The sequence below is a fragment of the Perca flavescens genome, chromosome 8 (assembly GCF_004354835.1).
Source record: "Perca flavescens isolate YP-PL-M2 chromosome 8, PFLA_1.0, whole genome shotgun sequence".
NCBI lineage: Eukaryota > Metazoa > Chordata > Actinopteri > Perciformes > Percidae > Perca > Perca flavescens.
This window is the reverse complement of record NC_041338.1, coordinates 11016252-11036151: the sequence shown is the minus strand read 5'-3', so window position 1 is coordinate 11036151 and position 19900 is coordinate 11016252. Positions and strand designations below refer to the sequence as shown.

General features: G+C 42.7%; 1 protein-coding gene and 1 long non-coding RNA gene across 2 annotated transcripts in view; one reads left to right on the top strand and one right to left on the bottom strand.

Annotated features, from left to right (window-relative positions):
- Window positions 1–19900, bottom strand: part of LOC114560612 (synaptic vesicle glycoprotein 2B) — a 157421-nt gene that overhangs the window by 74310 nt on the left and 63211 nt on the right. The gene's annotated exons all lie outside the window — the stretch shown is intronic.
- Window positions 16991–17683, top strand: LOC114560613 (uncharacterized). The gene is made up of 2 exons (XR_003693205.1): window positions 16991–17358; window positions 17458–17683. It is a non-coding gene; the product is annotated as an uncharacterized LOC114560613 (long non-coding RNA).

Sequence of the window (19900 nt, the reverse complement as noted above, 5' to 3'; positions counted from 1 at the left end):
TTGACCAGAGGTAGTGGTGACTTGAACTTATACTATATCTAAAATAATTTTGTAGACATAACAAAGGATTTTGCCACTAAATGTTGGTGTCAACGTGTTTTTTTTTTTTCTTTCTACAATTTCGCTTACCAAGGGATCCTTTAAAAAGGTGTAGCTACTTTACAGTTGATTATTACCTGATATTTAATCCGCTACAAACGAGTAGCGGAGCAGCTAGTAACGTTACGAGACAGAGAGCCAGCCGTCAAGAGTCAAATTAACTTCATGCTTCATCCGCACAAAGCACACTTCTATCGCCACAAGTGACAGCTTTATTCGGCTTGTTTTCTGTGAACGATGTGGGGACGGGGTAACGTTAAAGCGTAGTTAGCATGCTAACGTTAGTTAACTAACACCGGCTGCCTGGCTTGCTGGTTCCGCGGTGCTTTCATGCTGTATCGCTTACAGAGAAGGAGCTGAACAGTGGGCTGGGTCTAACGTCAGCGGTCCGCTCTCCCGCTGCTGCTGGGTCTAACGTTAGTTAATGTATTTGTTTCAAATCGGTAAAGTAAAATCTGTAACATAAACGGAATGAATGGCACATAATAACGTATATAATGCTTCATCCAGACAAAGCACATTGCTATCGCCACGAGTGACTTCTGTTTTCAGCTTGTTTTCTGTGAACGATGTGGCGAGGAGGTAACGTTAAGGTGGAGTTAGCAAGCTAACACCGGCTAGCTCGCCGTGCTTTCATGCTGCTTCGCTTTTGGAGAATGCGCTGAACAGCCGTCTGGGTCTAACGTTAGCGGCCCGCCGACCCGCTGCCCGGGATTGTGGGGTAAAATATGTATTTGTTTCAATTCTGTAACATTGACGAAATGAGTGGCATTTTGATTTGTTTGAGTTTTAACTTGTCCAGTGGGGCAAGTAAATTTCTCTTCCACTTGTCCTACAAAAAATCCACTTGTCCCAGACAAGCGGACAAGCCTTAATGTCGAGCCCTGCATCTAACACCACATCGGATCTAGCTAGACCGGAAACAAATCAACAGGCACGCCGCACACACTTGTTTTGGCTTGCGAGCCAGCCAAAGAGTAGTAGGCTAACGTTACGTTTTGAGTGGATGGCGAGCGTAAGACGCCGAAATGGATTTCTTTGCATTCATTTGATTCCCAATCAAGATACACTGGTTAGAATTGCTTTCCATTGTTAATATGTACTTAAAAACAGTTCTGAAATGTAAAATAATACAATTTTATTCATGTGATAAAATTAACTATAGAAATTTGGCGATTAATCGCAATTAAAAATTTTTTATCATTTGACAGCCCTGCTATATACATAACCTTCTTCAGCAGGTGAACAACAAATTGGAGAGTTCCTTAATTCACTTAACTTACCTGTTCTATCACAGGAACAAAAACAAATATTAACAGCTACGATGACTGAAAAAGATTTAAACAGCGCCATTTCCAGGCTCAAAACGAATAAGTTGACCGGCCCGGATGGCTTTCCACCCAAGAGGTATAAGGCGTTTCGACTTGAGCTAATGCCAAGCCTTCTCCGGGTCTGCAATTTACCTTTTCAGGGTACCAAAATGCCTCCGTTATGGAGCAAAGCAGTGATCACTGTCATCCCCAAGGACGGGAAAGGTAAATTAGAATTATTAGAATTTTGGTCTTAAATGTTGAATATAAATCATATACAGTTATCCTTGCCAAAATATTATTCCCCGGCTTATACATAGCGACCAGACTGGATTTATCCCATATCCAACAAAACAAACTTGAAGCCTTCTTAATTAGTCTGGACGCAAAGAAGGCATTTGTTTCGGTGAGCTGTCTTTTTCTATATAAAGTCCTCGAAAGATTTGGTATAAATGACAACTTTGTTAGGAGCACCTGTACACTATACAAAAAAAATGTCAGCTCGGATTAAAATAAATGGGTACATCACAGAAAATATTATATTAGAGCTACTCGAGACAGGGATGTCCAATCTTACCATTACTCTTTGTGCTATACACTCACCTAAAGGATTATTAGGAACACCCTACTAATACTGTGTTTGACCCCCTTTCGTCTTCAGAACTGCCTTAATTATTTGTCATTGATTCAGCAAGGTGCTGGAAGTATTCTTTAGAAATGTTGGCCCATATTGATAGGATAGCATCTTACAGTTGATGGAGATTTGTGGGATGCACATCCAGGGCACGAAGCTCCCGTTCCACCACATCCCAAATATGTTCTATTGGGTTGAGATCTGGTGACTGTGGGGGCCATTTTAGTACAGTGAACTCATTGTCATGTTCAAGAAACCAATTTGAAATGATTCAAGCTTTGTGACATTGTGCATTATCCTGCTGGAAGTAGCCATCAGAGGATGGGTACATGGTGGTCATAAAAGGATGGACATGGTCAGAAACAATGCTCAGGTAGGCTGTGGCATTTCAATTATGCCCAGTTGGTACTAAGGGGCCTAAAGTGTGCCAAGAAAACACCCCCCACACCATTACACTACCACCACCAGCCTGCACAGTGGTAACAAGGCATGATGGATCCATGTTCTCATTCTGTTTACGCCAAATTCTGACTCTACCATCTGAATGTCTCAACAGAAATCGAGACTCATCAGACCAGGCAACATTTTTACAGTCTTCAACTGTCCCATTTTGGTGAGCTTGTGCAAATTGTAGCCTCATTTTCCTATTTTTAGTGGAGATGAGTGGTACCCGGTGGGGTCTTCTGCTGGTGTAGCCCATCCGCCTCAAGGTTGTGCATGTTGTGGCTTCACAAATGCTTTGCTGCATACCTCGGTTGAAATGAGTGGTTACTTGAGTCAAAGTTGATCTTCTATCAGCTGGAATCAGTTTGCCCATTCTCCTCTGACCTCCAGCATCAACAAGGCATTTTCACCCACAGGACTGCCGCATACTGGATGTTTTTCCTTTTTCAGACCATTCTTTGTAAACCCTAGAAATGGTTGTGCGTTAGAATCCCAGTAACTGAGCAGATTGTGAAATACTCAAACCAGCCCATCTGGCACCAACAACCATGCCACGCTCAAAGTTGCTTAGATCACCTTTCTTTCCCATTCTGACATTCAGTTTGGAGTTCAGGAGATTGTCTAGACCTAGACAACACCCCTAAATGCATTGAAGCAACTGCCATGTGATTGGTTGATTAGATAATTGCATTAACGAGAAATCTTACAGGTGTTCATAATAATCCTTTAGGTGAGTGTATATAGAGCCTCTCGCACAAATTATTTCTGAGATTATTTCTAGTTATATATATATATATATATATATATATATAAAACTAGACATAATCTCATACATATTTATAGTTATATAAAAATAAATTATATAAAGTTATATAAATATCGAGCCTCTTCCTTATTTCACCAGTAAATTCCTGTTAAACGACAAAAACAACCACTGGATATTACAGGTATTTTACAATAACATTAAACGCAGCCCGAGGCTGGCGAGGCAAGTTTGAAGCGAACGCAACATATGTGTTGTTTTTCAGACAACGGCAGCTGCAGACTGTCGTACGTCCCCCTGTTGGAATCCTCTACAGTAAAATACAGACAAACTTTTACACTGTTTAGCTGTCAACATTTTAACTATGTTTAATCCAGCTGCTAGCTAACGGTAGGCTAACGTTACCTGCTGTCGAGTGTAGTGTTAACTAGCGTCCCGTGCAGCGATGTTTCGGTTGCCTCTAACGTCCGTTTAGGAGCATCAAAGAGAAGCGCAGGCATTTAAGTGGCACCGAAATCCGCGTTGCTATTCGGTCCGGTAGATAATGGTTGTTAAGGCACCGGTTGGTGCCGTATTAGCACCGGGTCTCAGTACCCAACCCTAGTAACAGCTGAATATTCTATCTCATGATGGAAAAGTAGAGATGATTGTAGACGAAAATTAAGAAATTTTATCTTTGTTTTTATTTTATACAAAACATTTTAGTCTTGTCTTTTTTTGTCAACAATAATGCATGTTAATTTAGTCTTAGTCAGCGTTTTTGGACATTGGCGCAGTCTCGTCATCGTCTCTGTCTTAGTCATGGAAAAAAAGGTCGTTGACGAACATTTTTAGTCTCGAGGAATGGTATTAACCAATTTTAAAGATTATTTATATGCAGCCCCGATTAGATCCTTGATTAATATATGTAACCCAACATTTCAAGATAAGTGGAAAGATGTTGAACTCTCTATTATGAATGATCCTCCAATCCATGCAGTACTGGCCCACAAAAGGTTGGGAAGACTTAATGATGAGATGCAAAACCCATGGATTAAAGTCCAACAAAAAAATGGAATATGTTGAAAGAGGAGTATAAACTGGACTGCAAATAATTCATTGGTGAGCCTATGACCCTGGTTTCCATCCTAATAAAATGGATTATGGATTTAAATCTAGGCTCTCAAAAGCAATAGCATTTACTCTCTAACAGTAAAGGTACAACTAAAAGACTTGACGAAAGAATATGGCTTTGAAAAATCTTATTTTCATAGATACCTGCAAATACATAACCATTACAAGCATCTATCTAATAAAGCGAGACGTATCTGTATGTATGTATGTATGTATATGTGTCCGTGTTTGGGTTGAAGGTAACCTGCACATCACACGCAGACACCACATGCAGAACGCTGTGTTACCGCCTTTGACTCTTTTCCTGCTTCCAATGTTAGCTACATTGCTGGATATACCAAAACTAACTTTTCTTCACTTTCCTGGAGCACAAGCAGATAGCTGAAAGGAACATTGTGGCGGTTGGCTCAATAAAAGCCATTTGCCAACACTAAATATAAAACAAAAGCCAGGCACTATATAGTATTAAGTTGCTGTGAGGTATAGACTACATTCACTTCTAAACAGAGGCATAACATAACGTAATCTCGGAGATTATTCCTTCACAGTGCTGTGCAATGCCAGAAAATGCCAGAGCTGAACCGGGCAGACACAGCACACACAGTTTTCATCAGACTCACCCTGTGTCGGGTTAATTAAGTCTACTGCTAACTTACAACACTAATAACATTACCGTCGCCAAAATACCCTGCAAATCAAATCCCCTACTTCACCGATAAGCGATTTGTAGAAAAAATATAAACGTTGGAGGCCATTAATCGGCCGTTGCTCACGTCACATTTACGTTGTCTCTCACAGTTGGAGGCTGCGCAGTAAAGCTAGCGATCACCGGAAAAGTGCTTCTAATAGCCTTCACTGGTCCGTCCAGAGCAACGGGATCTGTTGGTCCATTCTTATATACTGTCTATGGACAATTCCAGCGTTGCTATGATACTGATAAACAAAGCTGCTAATGCTAATTGCTTAGCTAGCAACAGACATCGAACTATTGACATTATACCGCTATATCACATTTAACCGACGTGACAAGGCAACTTTTCTCCACGCAGCAGCCTTTCTATTTATATCTGTATAAGAGAGGACATAGAAAATCGTACATTCAGACACTTATCAGTCGTTCTAGTCTCTCTGCCATTTTTCTGAGTCGCTTCCGAAGCTTTTTAACGGTGTAGTACGACGTCCGCTGGTGGCGTATTGCGTATTACGGAGCTGATTTCAACTGCCAGCGTGAAGGCGGCGTAACCCTTCTTGCTCCTCTACCGTTAAACTGGAACAGCCAGCAGTGGAGAGACTAGAAGAGCCGATATACATGTTTGTTAAGGATGGAAGCTTGGGGTGCATCGCTTAGTTCTAATTGAACGGAGGAATTATGGTATTCTTCGGTAGCCTGACTAACTTTAACCGTTGTTCACGTGAAATCTCAAAGACAGCCTGTTGCTTTGTTTATAGACTATTTGTGAGTGACCGTTTGCTGTATGACCTATCAATTCCTGTCGATAAAGTATAATAGGGTAAATCCTGTATAGTGCATACACTAGCTTTTATGTATCTTTGTAAGTCATTGTTAGTTGCAAGCGCACCGTAATTACAGAGGTATCCACACTGAAAACTGAATAATTAACGCACAACAGCATAACGTTGAACTGTACTTCATTTAACTGGGAGAATAATACACATTAGTAACAGTCTTGTTCTGTGGTGTAACGTTAACTTAGTTAAATTAACTAATTTTCATCTGCTAGCTATTAAACAGCATGTTTCAAAATGCGCCAGCAGTTAGCAAGACCATAACGTTAATATTTCTATGATAAAATGTTATCTTTCTTATTGTTATTATGGTTAATAAAATCTAACCTACATTATACAGTTTAATAGTAATCTTGTAGAAAAGCAGGAGAAAAAGGAGGAAGGTCGCAAGACCAACAACGGTGGACGTTCGGGCAGTTCTGGAGATCGGCGTGTGACGACCCCTCCCAATCTGCCTGCCTGTCATGTCCTGCTCCTCTGTCTCAGGTACTGGGAGTGGGCGGGTAGGTGGAGCTGTGAGGGTCGTCTGTACCTGGCCATCTGGGCGTGGCTTACAGAAGGCATAAAAGATTGCTCTCCTGGGAGTCTCACTCTCTCTCAGCTGGTCCTCCTGCAATAATCCACCATTTTATTCTTTGTTTGGTTTGTTACACCTTACAACACACATCACACCATTCATTCACTCATCCACACATGGCAAACACGACTGATGCCTACGACATTTACACACCCCACTAATGCATGTATGTTTAGTTAATTTGTGTTATTAGTATATTTAGTTAAATAAACTATATTTTTGTTAATCTGTGTGTGACCTCCCTTTTGTTGCCGGCCTTGAGCCAAGCGGTAACAATAGTTAATGTTAATAAAGGGAGTGGCAATCCTTGCATTTTGCTGACACTATCGTAAGTTAGGAAATGTAAACTTCAATTTGCAGAACTAACGTTAGCTAATTATCTAACTAAATTGACACATTATATGTTTTACCACAAGTGGCTAACGTTACAGACCGTTTACACGGTAACATCAGATACATATACTTTACAGTTTTACTCCTCTTATATGTAATATACCTGTGGACATGTATGCAATGAGCTACTAAGATTACTTTTACACTTAGCTGTTAAGCTTACCTCGATGTATGTAAGCTAACTTTGTTAGCAGCAGTTTTCAGGTTGCCAACGCAGGTGGGTGTATACAGAATTTGCAGCTTCAGTCAGTTTCCTCCCTCGCTCCTCCCCAGCTTCACCCTCTCGTCTAAAAATCGTCACATCCGTTTTTAATGCAACCAAGATGGCAACACCCGTGACGGCAAACTCGAAGCCTCAGAGCAGCTCTCCACAAAACAAAGGGTGACACATGCTCTGTACATTAATATTAACAGTCTATGGGCTAAACATATAGAGTGTGTGGCCAACTAGGGAATTGAATGTTCTGAGCTATCCTGTTATGCGATTGGTTCCAAGGTGGTCACCCCATGTGAAAAAAAAATTCTATTACAAATGTACTTTAATAAAGTGTACTAAGTATATTTTCTAAATTTTGTACTATTTTCGTCAAATCCAAGCATAGTTAAGTGTATTTAATTATGTATTAACTTAAACTTAACTATTTGACTACACTTCAAGTGTAAATAGTATACTAAAATGGAACAACTTTTTTTAAACTTCAAGTGCACTAAAATACACTAATGAAAATCAAGATTCATGTGCAATTAAGCACACAATTGCATTGTATTGCCACTTATTGAAATACATTTAAAAAGACATTGCAGCGCAACTTACAGTTGCGTTTAAGTATATTTTGTGCATATTGCTATCATACTTATAATTACTATAAACTATGTTAATTTAGTATGCCTCTGTGATATTTCAAGTGATCTACAAATTCACTTCATAACTATATTTAGTGCTTTTAAAGTGTCCCACTATGACAATAATGTGTTTGAAGTGAAGTTCAATTACAACCTTAACATCATAAACACGTACTTTCAGTGCAATGTTATTATAGTGTAAGGTAGAAACAAATTGTTTGAAGTATATTTCATCTGTACTTTTATCCCCATTTTGTTATACTTAAGCATGAATGTTGCTATTACACTACAAGTGTATTATATTACAATTCAGTCCAAGTGCATTACATCAACAGATTATAAATTGCATTTCAGAAAAGGATCTTTATTATTGACACAAAAGTAAAACACAAAATCAGATATTGGCAAAAGCAGGAACCTTGAACAGTAAAGGCAGCATCAAGAAAAAAAAAAAAAAAAAAAAAAAGAATATCAGTGATACATACGCGATATCCACTGTGCTCAGACGCTATTTGGTTGACGGCGCAGTCTCTCTGGCCCTTTCACTGGAAGAGCCTGTTTTTTAGAGAAAATGCTTTGTTGGTAAGTTTCCCTCCATCAAGTTCAATGCAAATCTTTTGGATCGAAGGCGAGCAGGGTATCTGAAGTGCAGGGCATAGTTTACATTAGTCCAAACAGCGTAGCAACAGGTAATGCTACATTATAAAGATCTTGCAACATCTTGATGCCTTCAAGGACAATACCAATGTCCCCTGGTTCATCACTTGAAGCATGTTCTTTAAGAACATAAATCCCAACACTGGTTTCTTCAGTGGCCTCGTTGATGGCGTCTTCATCCATGCCCTATTAAAAAAAAAAGAAAAAGGCAGTCAATAAGACCAATCGAGAAACAAATACACAAGTATTAAATCATAAGGGACTAGTAAGTAGGGCTAAGGATTTTAGAAAATAATCTAATTGCGATTTTTTTCCACAAATATTGTGATTGCAATTTAATATGCAATAATTTTTTAAGCTCTTTGTCTTCTGTATTATTCAACAAAGACAAGTAATACATCCTTGTATAGTATGAACAACACAAAATTAGATAGATTAGATTTCCTGGATGCCAGATCTGGATGTGATGATGAAATTAGGTGATGCATGAATTTATATGAATGACATCTTTTTATTTAACTACTTCAATCACAGTAGTATATTGAGCACTGACCAAGCCTGGTGTAAACATTCATATGAAAGTCAGAAACAAATCACACAAACTAAAGTGCAGATTGCAAAAATATGTGGCTTTACCACACTTAGTAGTACTTAGATTATTTAATTATTATTAACTGTAATAAACATATATAAACATGTGGATTGCATTGTTTTTTTTGAACAAACTACACTTTGAAGTCAACTGGTGTACACTGTCATATGGGTACATATTTCTCTAAGAATATTACAACATTGTTACTACAAAGGTACTAGCCTTGCTGTCAACTCCAAATCACGTAGGAAAGAGATTGACAGTAAAGACAAAAAAAGATACAAATATGAAGATAAGAAAATAAATAGAGGAAAGGTTAAAACAGACAAAAAGATGAATATAGTAGGAGAAAGATGAAAAATAAGTAGACGTTGGGCCTTACAATTTGTATGCTGTTCTTGCCAATAAATTGTGGTATGTAAAATATAACATATAACATTACATAACCTTTCCACAATTCTAAAATCTTAATGTTTTTCAAAAAAAGAAATAACACTAAACAACCAGTTGGTGTTTTAATGTTTCTGATACTGTTAAAGTTTAAAATGGCGATATCTGTGAGAGTAGGTCCATTTTCATTTGTAAACAATTGAGAAACAAATAAATGTTTCCATCTGTAACTTTCAATTATTTTAGGAAATATACAAAGAAAAAAGAAATATGACAGCACTTACCACTATAAACTTCTCCGTGAACCATCACCTTATCGTGGTGGAGAGGTTTGTGTGTCTCTGTGAACCTGAGGGCTGTGTTGTCTGGAGCTTTGTGCTCCTGGTAGGGTCTCCCAAGGCAAAGTGGTCTCAGGTGAGGGGCCAGACAAAGAATGGTTCAAAAACCCCAATGAAGAAGCAAGGTAGAGATGGAGTGACCCTGCCCGGAGGAAGCCCGGGGCCCCGTCTGGAGCCAGGCCCAGACGGGCGGGCTCGTCGGCGAGCGCCTGGTGGCGGGTTTGCCACACGAGCCCGGCCGGGCACAGCCCGAACAAGCTACGTGGCTCCCATCTCTCCAGCCCATGGGCCCACCACCTGTGGGAGGAACCGTTGGGGTCGGGTGCGATGCCACATGGGTGGCAGTGAAGGTCAGGGGCCTCGACGGACCAGACCCGGGCGGCAGGCGCTGGCTCTGGGGGACGTGGGCGTCACCTCTCTGTGGGGGAAGGAGCCGGAACTGGTGCGGGAGGTGGAGCGCTACCGGTTAGATCTGGTGGGGCTTACCTCTACGCACAGTCTCGGTTCTGGAACCATACTCCTGGATAGGGGTTGGACTCTTTTCTTCTCCGGAGTTGCCCAGGGTGTGAGGCGCCGGCGGGGGTGTGGGATACTCACAAGCCCCGGCTGGCGCCGCTGTGTTGGAGTTACCCCGGTGGGCGAGAGGGTCGCCTCCCACGCCTGCGGGTTGTGGGGAAAACTCTGACTGTTGTTTGTGCATATGCACCAAACAGGAGTTCGGAGTATTCGGCCTTCTTGGAGACCTTGACTGGAGTCCTGCATGGGGCTCCAGTGGGGGACTCCATTGTTCTGCTGGGGGACTTCAGCGCACACGTGGGCAATGATGGAGACACCTGGAGGCGTGATTGGGAGGAACGGCCTCCCTGATCTAAACCAGAGTGGTTGTTTGTTGTTGGACTTCTGTGCTAGTCATGGATTGTCTATAACGAACACCATGTTCGAACATAGGGATGCTCATAAGTGTACCTGGTACCAGAGCACCCTAGGCCGAAGGTCAATGATCGATTTCATAATCGTTTCATCTGATCTGAGGCCGTATGTTTTGGACACTCGGGTGAAGAGAGGGGCAGAGCTGTCAACCGATCACCATCTGGTGGTGAGTTGGGTCAGGGGTGGGGAAGACTCTGGACAGACCTGGTAAGCCCAAACGTGTAGTGCGGGTAAATTGGGAACGTCTGGAGGAGGCCCTGTCCGACAGACTTTCAACTCACACCTCCGGGCGGAGCTTTTCGTGCATCCCTGTGGAGGCTGGGGGCATTGAACCCGAGTGGACAATGTTCAAAGTTTCCATTGCTGAAGCTGCGCGCGAGGAGCTGTGGTCTTAGGATCTTAGGTGCCTCAAGGGGCGGTAACCCACGAACACCGTGGTGGACACCAGTGGTCAGGGAAGCCGTCCGACTGAAGAAGGAGTCCTTCCGGGATATGTTATCTCGGAGGACTCGGAGGCGGTTGCAGGGTACCGAAGGGCCCGAAGGGCTGCAGCCTCTGCCGTGAAAGAGGCAAAGCAGCGGGTGTGGGAGAAGTTTGGAGAAGACATGGAGAAGGACTTTCGGTCGGCACCAAAGTGTTTCTGGAAAACTGTTCGCCACCTCAGGAGGGGGAAGCGGGGAACCATCCAAGCTGTGTACAGTAAGGATGGGACACTGTTGACCTCCACTGAGGAGGTAATAGGGGGCGGTGGAAGGAGCACTTTGAGGAACTCCTGAATCCGACTAATACGCCCTCTATGTTAGAGGCAGAGCTGGAGGATAACGGGGATTGTCGTCGATTTCCCAGGCGGAAGTCACTGATGTAGTCAAACAACTACACAGTGGCAAAGCCCCGGGATTGATGAGATCCGTCCAGAAATGCTCAAGGCTCTGGGTGTGGAGGGGCTGTCCTGGTTGACACGCCTCTTCAACATTGCGTGGAAGTCTGGGACGGTGCCAAAGGAGTGGCAGACTGGGGTGGTGGTTCCTCTTTTTAAAAAGGGGGACCAGAGGGTGTGTGCCAATTATAGGGGTATCACACTTCTCAGCCTCCCTGGTAAAGTCTACTCCAAGGTGCTGGAAAGGAGGGTTCGGGCCGATAGTCGAACCTCGGGTTGAGGAGGAACAATGCGGATTCCGTCCTGGTCGTGGAACAACGGACCAGCTCTTCACTCGCAAGGATCCTGGAGGGAGCCTGGGAGTATGCCCAACCGGTCTACATGTGTTTTGTGGATTTGGAGAAGGCGTATGACCGGGTCCCCGGGAGATACTGTGGGAGGTGCTGCGGGAGTATGGGGTGTGAGGGGGTCTCTACTCAGGGCCATCCAATCTCTGTATGACCAAAGTGAGAGCTGTGTCCGGGTTCTCGGTAGTAAGTCGGACTCGTTTCAGGTGAGGGTTGGCCTCCGCCAGGGCTGCGCTTTGTCACCAATCCTGTTTGTAATATTTATGGACAGGATATCGAGGCGTAGTCGGGGTGGGGAGGGGTTGCAGTTTGGTGGGCTGGGGATCTCATCGCTGCTCTTTGCAGATGATGTGGTCCTGATGGCATCATCGGCCTGCGACCTTCAGCACTCACTGGATCGGTTCGCAACCGAGTGTGAAGCGGTTGGGATGAGGATCAGCACCTCTAAATCGGAGGCCATGGTTCTCAGCAGGAAACCGATGGAATGCCTTCTCCAGGTAGGGAATGAGTCCTTACCCCAAGTGAAGGAGTTCAAGTACCTTGGGGTTTTGTTCGCGAGTGAGGGGACAATGGGGCGGGAGATTGGTCGGAGAATCGGGCGCAGCGGGTGCGGTATTGCATTCAATCTATCGCACCGTTGTGACGAAAAGAGAGCTGAGCCAGAAGGCAAAGCTCTCGATCTACCGGTCAGTTTTCGTTCCTACCCTCACCTATGGTCATGAAGGCTGGGTCATGACCGAAAAGAACGAGATCCAGGGTACAAGCGGCGAAATGGGTTTCCTCAGGAGGGTGGCTGGCGTCTCCCTTAGAGATAGGGTGAGAAGCTCAGTCATCCGTGAGGAGCTCGGAGTAGAGCCGCTGCTCCTTTGCGTCGAAAGGAGCCAGTTGAGGTGGTTCGGGCATCTGGTAAGGATGCCCCCTGGGCGCCTCCCTAGGGAGGTGTTCCAGGCACGTCCAGCTGGGAGGAGGCCTCGGGGAAGACCCAGGACTAGGTGGAGGGATTATATCTCCAACCTGGCCTGGGAACGCCTCGGGATCCCCCAGTCGGAGCTGGTTAATGTTGCTCGGGAAAGGGAAGTTTGGGGTCCCCTGCTGGAGCTGCTCCCCCCGCGACCCGACACCGGATAAGCGGACGAAGATGGATGGATGGATTACCACTATAAAGCATTTGATTGTGTATGCTGTTCAAATAGGATCCTATGAAAGAAAACATTTAGAATCAGTGAGGTGAACCAAGCACATTGACTCAATAATTAAAAGACCACACAAAATAAAGCACACAAAGGTGGGCTAAAAATCCAGTTTGAGTCCGACCTTAAAAACGCTGCTTCATTTATATGAAAACGTAATGATTTATGGAGGGCTTCTTTAGTGTGCAGGAGTGGAGATAGGAAAATGACATGGTAAAAAAACAAAAGTTCCCATACACTGTGCTAACGTTAGTTGCCCCGATACATTTTCATGTCAGCAGCACCCTCCCGCATATAACGCATATAACACACACACACACACACACACACACACACACACACACATACACACACTAACTGAATAACCGACAGCTTTAGCTACAACACTCGTTCGTTCTTACCCGACGTTACATTGAACTTATAAGCCTGTGGTCTTAGCTAGCTAACCTTAGCTATTAGCAAACCAACATATAACGTTATGCCCAAACAACTCGACGGATCTTTTTTTTGTTACATAAAGTAACGTTACAACAGCATCAATGTAATCTAAATGTTGCGAACTAAACCCGACCACTTAACACTCATTCTTATGAGGCTGACTGGCTCCTCTTCACCGGCTGCCTTTAACATTACGTTAGCTAAATTGAAATACCGTTGTTAGGAGCAGGACCGTCAGGGGGAGAAACACAATTATTAATGCTAAACTAAGTAGTTAGTAGTTAGTGATGGTATTAGCTAACTTAAGCCTGGCTCAGACTACAGGAGTTTTAAAATCCTAACCGATTTTGAAATCTGGTTGCAGCACACACTTGAGGAGAATCTTTGCAGATTTTCTTCCCTCAAATCTTAAACATGCTCACACTACAAGATTTGAAAATAGTGGGGCATCACACACTACAAGATATTCTTAAGATTATCTTGCCAGATTTAGCACCTCACGTGACGCGATCTCACGGGGAAGCGTATGTAAACAAAATGGATACTGTGTCACGGCAACTTGCTGTAGTAATACTTATCCTTTGTACCAATAAAAAACAAAAGAAAATAAAACGAGCGTGGACGATAATATTATTCAAACAAACTATCGTATTTTCCGGACTATAAGTCGCACTTTTCCTACTTTGGCTGGTCCTGCTACTTATAGTCAGGTGCGACTTATATATCAATATATATATATAATTTAACATGTTAATTCATACTGAAACATTACCGTCTACAGCCTCGAGAGGGCGCTCTAAGCTTGTGACAACTATATGCTGCTCCTAAAGACAACTGAGAAAGAAAAGAGATAAACTGCAGGTAGTAAAATATGCAGCCGAAAACAGTAATTGAGCAGCAGAAAGAAAGTTTGAAATGAGGGAGAAACTTGTGAGGGACTGGTGAAAAAGGTTACTCTTACTGCAATGAAGAAATCAAAGAAATCAAAGAAAGCTAATCGGCTAATCGTTGGCTGAAAGCTAGATGGCCAGAGCTGGAGGAACAAGTCCACAGGTGGGGGCTTGAACAACGTGCTGCCGGGAGGGGCTTGACAACGGTACGTCTCCACGCCCTGCTACTTGTTCTGTGTGATTTATACTCCGGAGCGATTTATAGTCCGAAAAATACGGTATGTGCAATGCTTCTTTTGTTAGACCTGAATGTAGCAGATGATCACTGACCTAGATCTGATGTTTACATTTGCTAGCTAGTGCGCTAGCAACTTTGTACACTCACCCGGTAGGTCCAGATCTGCAGCGATCTCTCCCCAGCTCTTCTCTTTATCATCCCGATTATGATACTCTTTTGATGATACATTAAACAGGCACTCGTGCTGTTGCCACATCTCCACCATCCTTTCTTCCAACTCAGTTGTCCACCGGACCCGTACTACAGCTGCTTTCGCAGACATTTTCAAAAGTTTCCGTCATTTCTGTCTCCTTGCAGACCTGTCTCTCATTGGCTATTGTGGAAGTACTGACGTAATCATAGTCGTTTCACGCCCGATTATGATCCTAGATATCAAACATGTTTGATATTATCGGGGCGGCCCCGATGTGTCTGCGAGCAGATCGGGAGGTGCAAGATTCGATCTGTGAACGCCTCACATTACCAGATAATCTGCGCCGAACATCGGGACCGATCGAGGTCCTCGACAAGATTTTTTCTCTGATTCTCGGGAGGGGTAAATCGGGCATTAATCGGCCTAAAACTCCTGTAGTCTGAGCCAGGCTTTAAGCCTTTAAGCCTGGCTTTAAGCCTGGCTCAGACTAAATCTTGTCGAGGACCTCGATCGGTCCCGATGTTCGGCGCAGATTATCTGGTAATGTGAGGCGTTCACAGATCGAATCTTGCACCTCCCGATCTGCTCGCAGACACATCGGGGCCGCCCCGATAATATGAGTGTGAGTGTACAAAGTTGCTAGCGCACTAGCTAGCAAATGTAAACATTAGATCTAGGTCAGTGATCATCTGCTACATTCAGGTCTAACAAAAGAAGCATTGCACATACCGTATTTTTCGGACTATAAATCGCTCCGGAGTATAAGTCACACAGAACAAGTAGCAGGGCGTGGAGACGTACCGTTGTCAAGCCCCTCCCGGCATCACGGTGTTCAAGCCCCCACCTGTGGACTTGTTCCTCCAGCTCTGGCCATCTAGCTTTCAGCCCGCGATTAGCCAATTAGCTTTCTTTGATTTCTTTGATTTCTTCATTGCAGTAAGAGTAACCTTTTTCTCCAGTCCCTCACAAGTTTCTCCCTCATTTCAAATTTTCTTTCTGCTGCTCGATTACTGTTTTTGGCTGCATATTTTACTACCTGCAGTTTATCTCTTTTCTTTCTCAGTTGTCTTTAGGAGCAGCATATAGTTGTCACAAGCCTAGAGCGCCCTCTCGAGGCTGTAGACAGTAATGTTTCAGTATGAATTAACATGTTAAATTATATATATTGATATATAAGTTGCACCTGACTATAAGTAGCAGGACCAGCCAAAGTAGGAAAAAAAGTGCGACTTATAGTCCGGAAAATACGATAGTTTGTTTGAATAATATTATCGTCCACGCTCGTTTTATTTTCTTTTGTTTTTTATTGGTACAAAGGATAAGTATTACTACAGCAAGTTGCCGTGACACAGTATCCATTTTGTTTACATACGCTTCCCCGTGAGATCGCGTCACGTGAGGTGCTAAATCTGGCAAGATAATCTTAAGAATATCTTGTAGTGTGTGATGCCCCACTATTTTCAAATCTTGTAGTGTGAGCATGTTTAAGATTTGAGGGAAGAAAATCTGCAAAGATTCTCCTCAAGTGTGTGCTGCAACCAGATTTCAAAATCGGTTAGGATTTTAAAACTCCTGTAGTCTGAGCCAGGCTTTAGTTACAAGAAAACCGATATATTTATAGAATGCACAAACAAGTGAACGGACATTGGTAACCGTTACATGCAGTACAAAAACATTATGAACATGAACAAAATCATTTTGATGGATGTTAACTTACTTTTTCGTGAAAGAGACAACATATGGCTGCTGTAGAATTAATCCTGCACGCAGTCAACACATACTCAACATTCTTCTTTACATTCTTCTTGTTTTGGCGATGTCCTTGTTGAAACAGTTTGCCTGTGTTGGCAGCATAGACAGTATATAAACGGTTGGTGTCAGTGCCCGGGAAGTGCCACCTACACTTCCTGGCGCCATTTGATTCAAATATACAATTTCCGGTAGTGACCAAACTTAATTAGATCATTTAAAATGTTCAATTCAATCAACGCAAAAGGAATCTATACAAAAACAACTGAAGTCTACAAGATTGAACACTGTTCTTGAAAGGAATATAAATGAATTGCGTAGCATATTCTAAATTCAATTTTGTAAATTCAAAGACCTGCTATTTCCCATTTTTTCAGTGTACTTTGATATGCTAATAAAAGTACACTTATATTTAGTGCACTTTGTTTACAGTGTACTAAAATTACACTACTGATGAAGTGAAATTAGTGTACACTTTCAAAAATTATACTAACTCTGTATTAAAAATAAGTGTACTTACTATAAGTACACTAAGTTACCACTATTGTTGTGGATCAGTGTCTGTCTCCCTGTCCCTGCCTGTTTTCCTGTTCCCCTTTCCCTTGTGTGTGTGTTGTCTGTGTCTGTCTCCACCGGCTGTTACATGTCACTCAAGAGGATCTAGGTCAAGGGGCGTGGCCACTCTCACCTGCTCTGCTCCAGCCAGCTGCAGATCATTCCAGTAATCAACCAACAGCCAGCTGCAGCTCATTCCAGTACTCAACCAACAGTTATCAACCCGGGCTGTTCACCTCTTCAGCGCCAGTTCGTTGCAACCATTCTCGTGGTAACGTGGCTCTACTCTGTGCTTGAGAGACTTATCCCAGTTTTCAGTTTGGTTGTTGCCTCATTTATGCTCTGGCTCACGCATTCCTTCTCTGCTCAGATTCTGCCTCTGGACCTGCTGCTCATCAGCTTTTCATCTGCCTCCTCGCTGCCTACTCACCTCGCCGCTCCGCTCTCAACCAGCCATTCCACCCAGCCATCATCTTCGCTGCCTGGCCACACACCCGCCTTCTGATCTCCGGCTTCGACCCTGCCTGGAGCAGCTATTCTGGCCATCTCCCTCCTCCGCTATCAAACATCGTTTCTAATAAACACTGTAAACTGCTCATCGGTGTTCGTGTGCCTGTTTCTCAGTTCCGGGTCTGACTGGAGCCTAACAACTATACATTTTTGCATTTTAACATATTTTATGAAAGTACTCTGATATGCCACTAAAAATACACTTATTTTAGAGTGTACTGTATAAAGTGAACAGAAGTCACACTTCTAATGAAGTGAGATCATAGTACACTTTAATAAAGTATACTAACAATTAATTTCCAAAAAAATATACTTCCCATAAGTACACTGAATTGCCACTCTAAGTATGTCAAATTTAATACACTTAAAAAAAAAATAAACTTCTATACAATTTTTAAAATACATTAACAAAAAAGTACACTTTCAAAAAGTACATTTAAAAAATAATTTGATTACTGGTAAATTAGTATACTTACTTTTTGTTTAGGCACCGGCACCGTTTTAAAAGTATCGATTTTAGCACCGGAATCTAAAAAAAACAAAAAACGATACCCAACCCTAGTCGAGACGGTGTGTGTGTGTGGGGAGTGGGTGATATAGAGCGGGGGAGAAGTGAGAGTGACAGCAAGCGAGTCCTACCGACTCTAGAGTCATAGTGAGAGAAACAAAGTGTCTCCCCTGTGTTTTCTGACCACGGTGGGAAATCTTTAGCAGGAAACACTTTGGCATTTTGTGTGTAATGCTGCTCCGCTGTCTGCCCTGGTCCCTGTGTATGTGCGCGTCGCAGAGCCGCTCACAAGGCAGCCTCTCGGGAATTACGTCACACAACAAAGTAGCCTACCGTAGTATTGCGTTGAGCAAAGTGCCAGTCAATTTAAGTACACGCTTAATGGTCCCATGAAAAACAGTGAAAACCGGACATTTTAATGAATTTATAAAACACCCCCGGACGCCCCGGACAGTAGGTAAAAAGTGGACATGTCCGGGCGAAAGAGGACGTTTGGTCAGCCTAGTGTTGTAGCAGTGCTTTGCTATTGAGAACGACGTAGCATGCTAGCGTTAGCATGATTTTGAACAGCTCACTAGGAGACTGAAGGCAGGACACATTCAGAAACCGTATCTCACGTAAAACAGTATGGATGGATTTTTTTCAAAGTTTGTATGTGTGTGGAAGCACAAGAGACCCAAAAGAACACCCCAAATCCCAGAAAAAGTGATTTTTTTCATAATATGGGCACTATAACATAAGAAAAGAATTTTCTAAAACCTGGAACGAAGAGCAGAAACTTTTCCTTGAACGGGAGGAGCAACTGATCCAGGTGACCAAAGAAAAAGACTTCCTGATTAAGCAGTTGCCGTACAAACATCAATGCTTTCAGTTGAGACAGCAAAACCTGGAATATCCCTGAGCAGGCAAAATACAGAAATATCGCATACAATCCTTAAACTGGAAGTAGAGAAACATCAGCAACAGATTAGCAAACTTCAGAAGGAGAAAGGCAAACTTCAGGTGGAGAAAAAAACAACTCCAGGAGGAGAAAAGCTAATTTTATATAGAGAATACTGACATTCAAAATGAGAAAAGTAAACTCAAACTCAAAAAAAAAAAAACTTCAGGGTGAGAAAAGCCTAATCCTCAGGCGGGAAGGTACCCAAAAAGTTATGTATCATAGAAAAGATTTTGATTCTGATCTTGAGAAACAACTGGTACAGGTAGTCACAAACCTAGACATCAATTCACCAAATATATGCATCAAAGTAAGCATGGACAAGCCACTTGCTATTTCCAAGATGCGTGAGAAGAATCTTGAGTTTTAACTCAAGATTCTTCTTGCCTTTTAAGGCACACTGAACGCCAAGCACAAGAAACTGGAGATGAAGGATCACATAATAAGTGAAAAGGAGAAGTTCTTCGGGCCGGGCCGTTATTTTCCGCCACTATCCTCGGGCTCGGGCTGGGTCGGGCTTGATTTTTTGGGCCCGATCTAAGCTCTATGTCAAAGCTGCTGCCTCCGGAGAGATTGGAATCGTTGCACAAGTGCCAGTTTGTGACCCGAGATCTACGTAAAAAGGTCAAGGCATTAACGGGACAGTTTAACATGTCTCAAGTAATAGTTGCTATAGGGGTGTAATTGGCTTTTGACAAACTTTACAGGAGAGACAAAACAAAATGTTGACCACACTTCAATCACCTGTATTATTTACCTTAAACCACAAACATTGCAACCACAGGCGTACTTATATGAATAAGTATTTAAGTAATAAACGTATGGCATATTAACACAATGAACATGTTCTAAAAC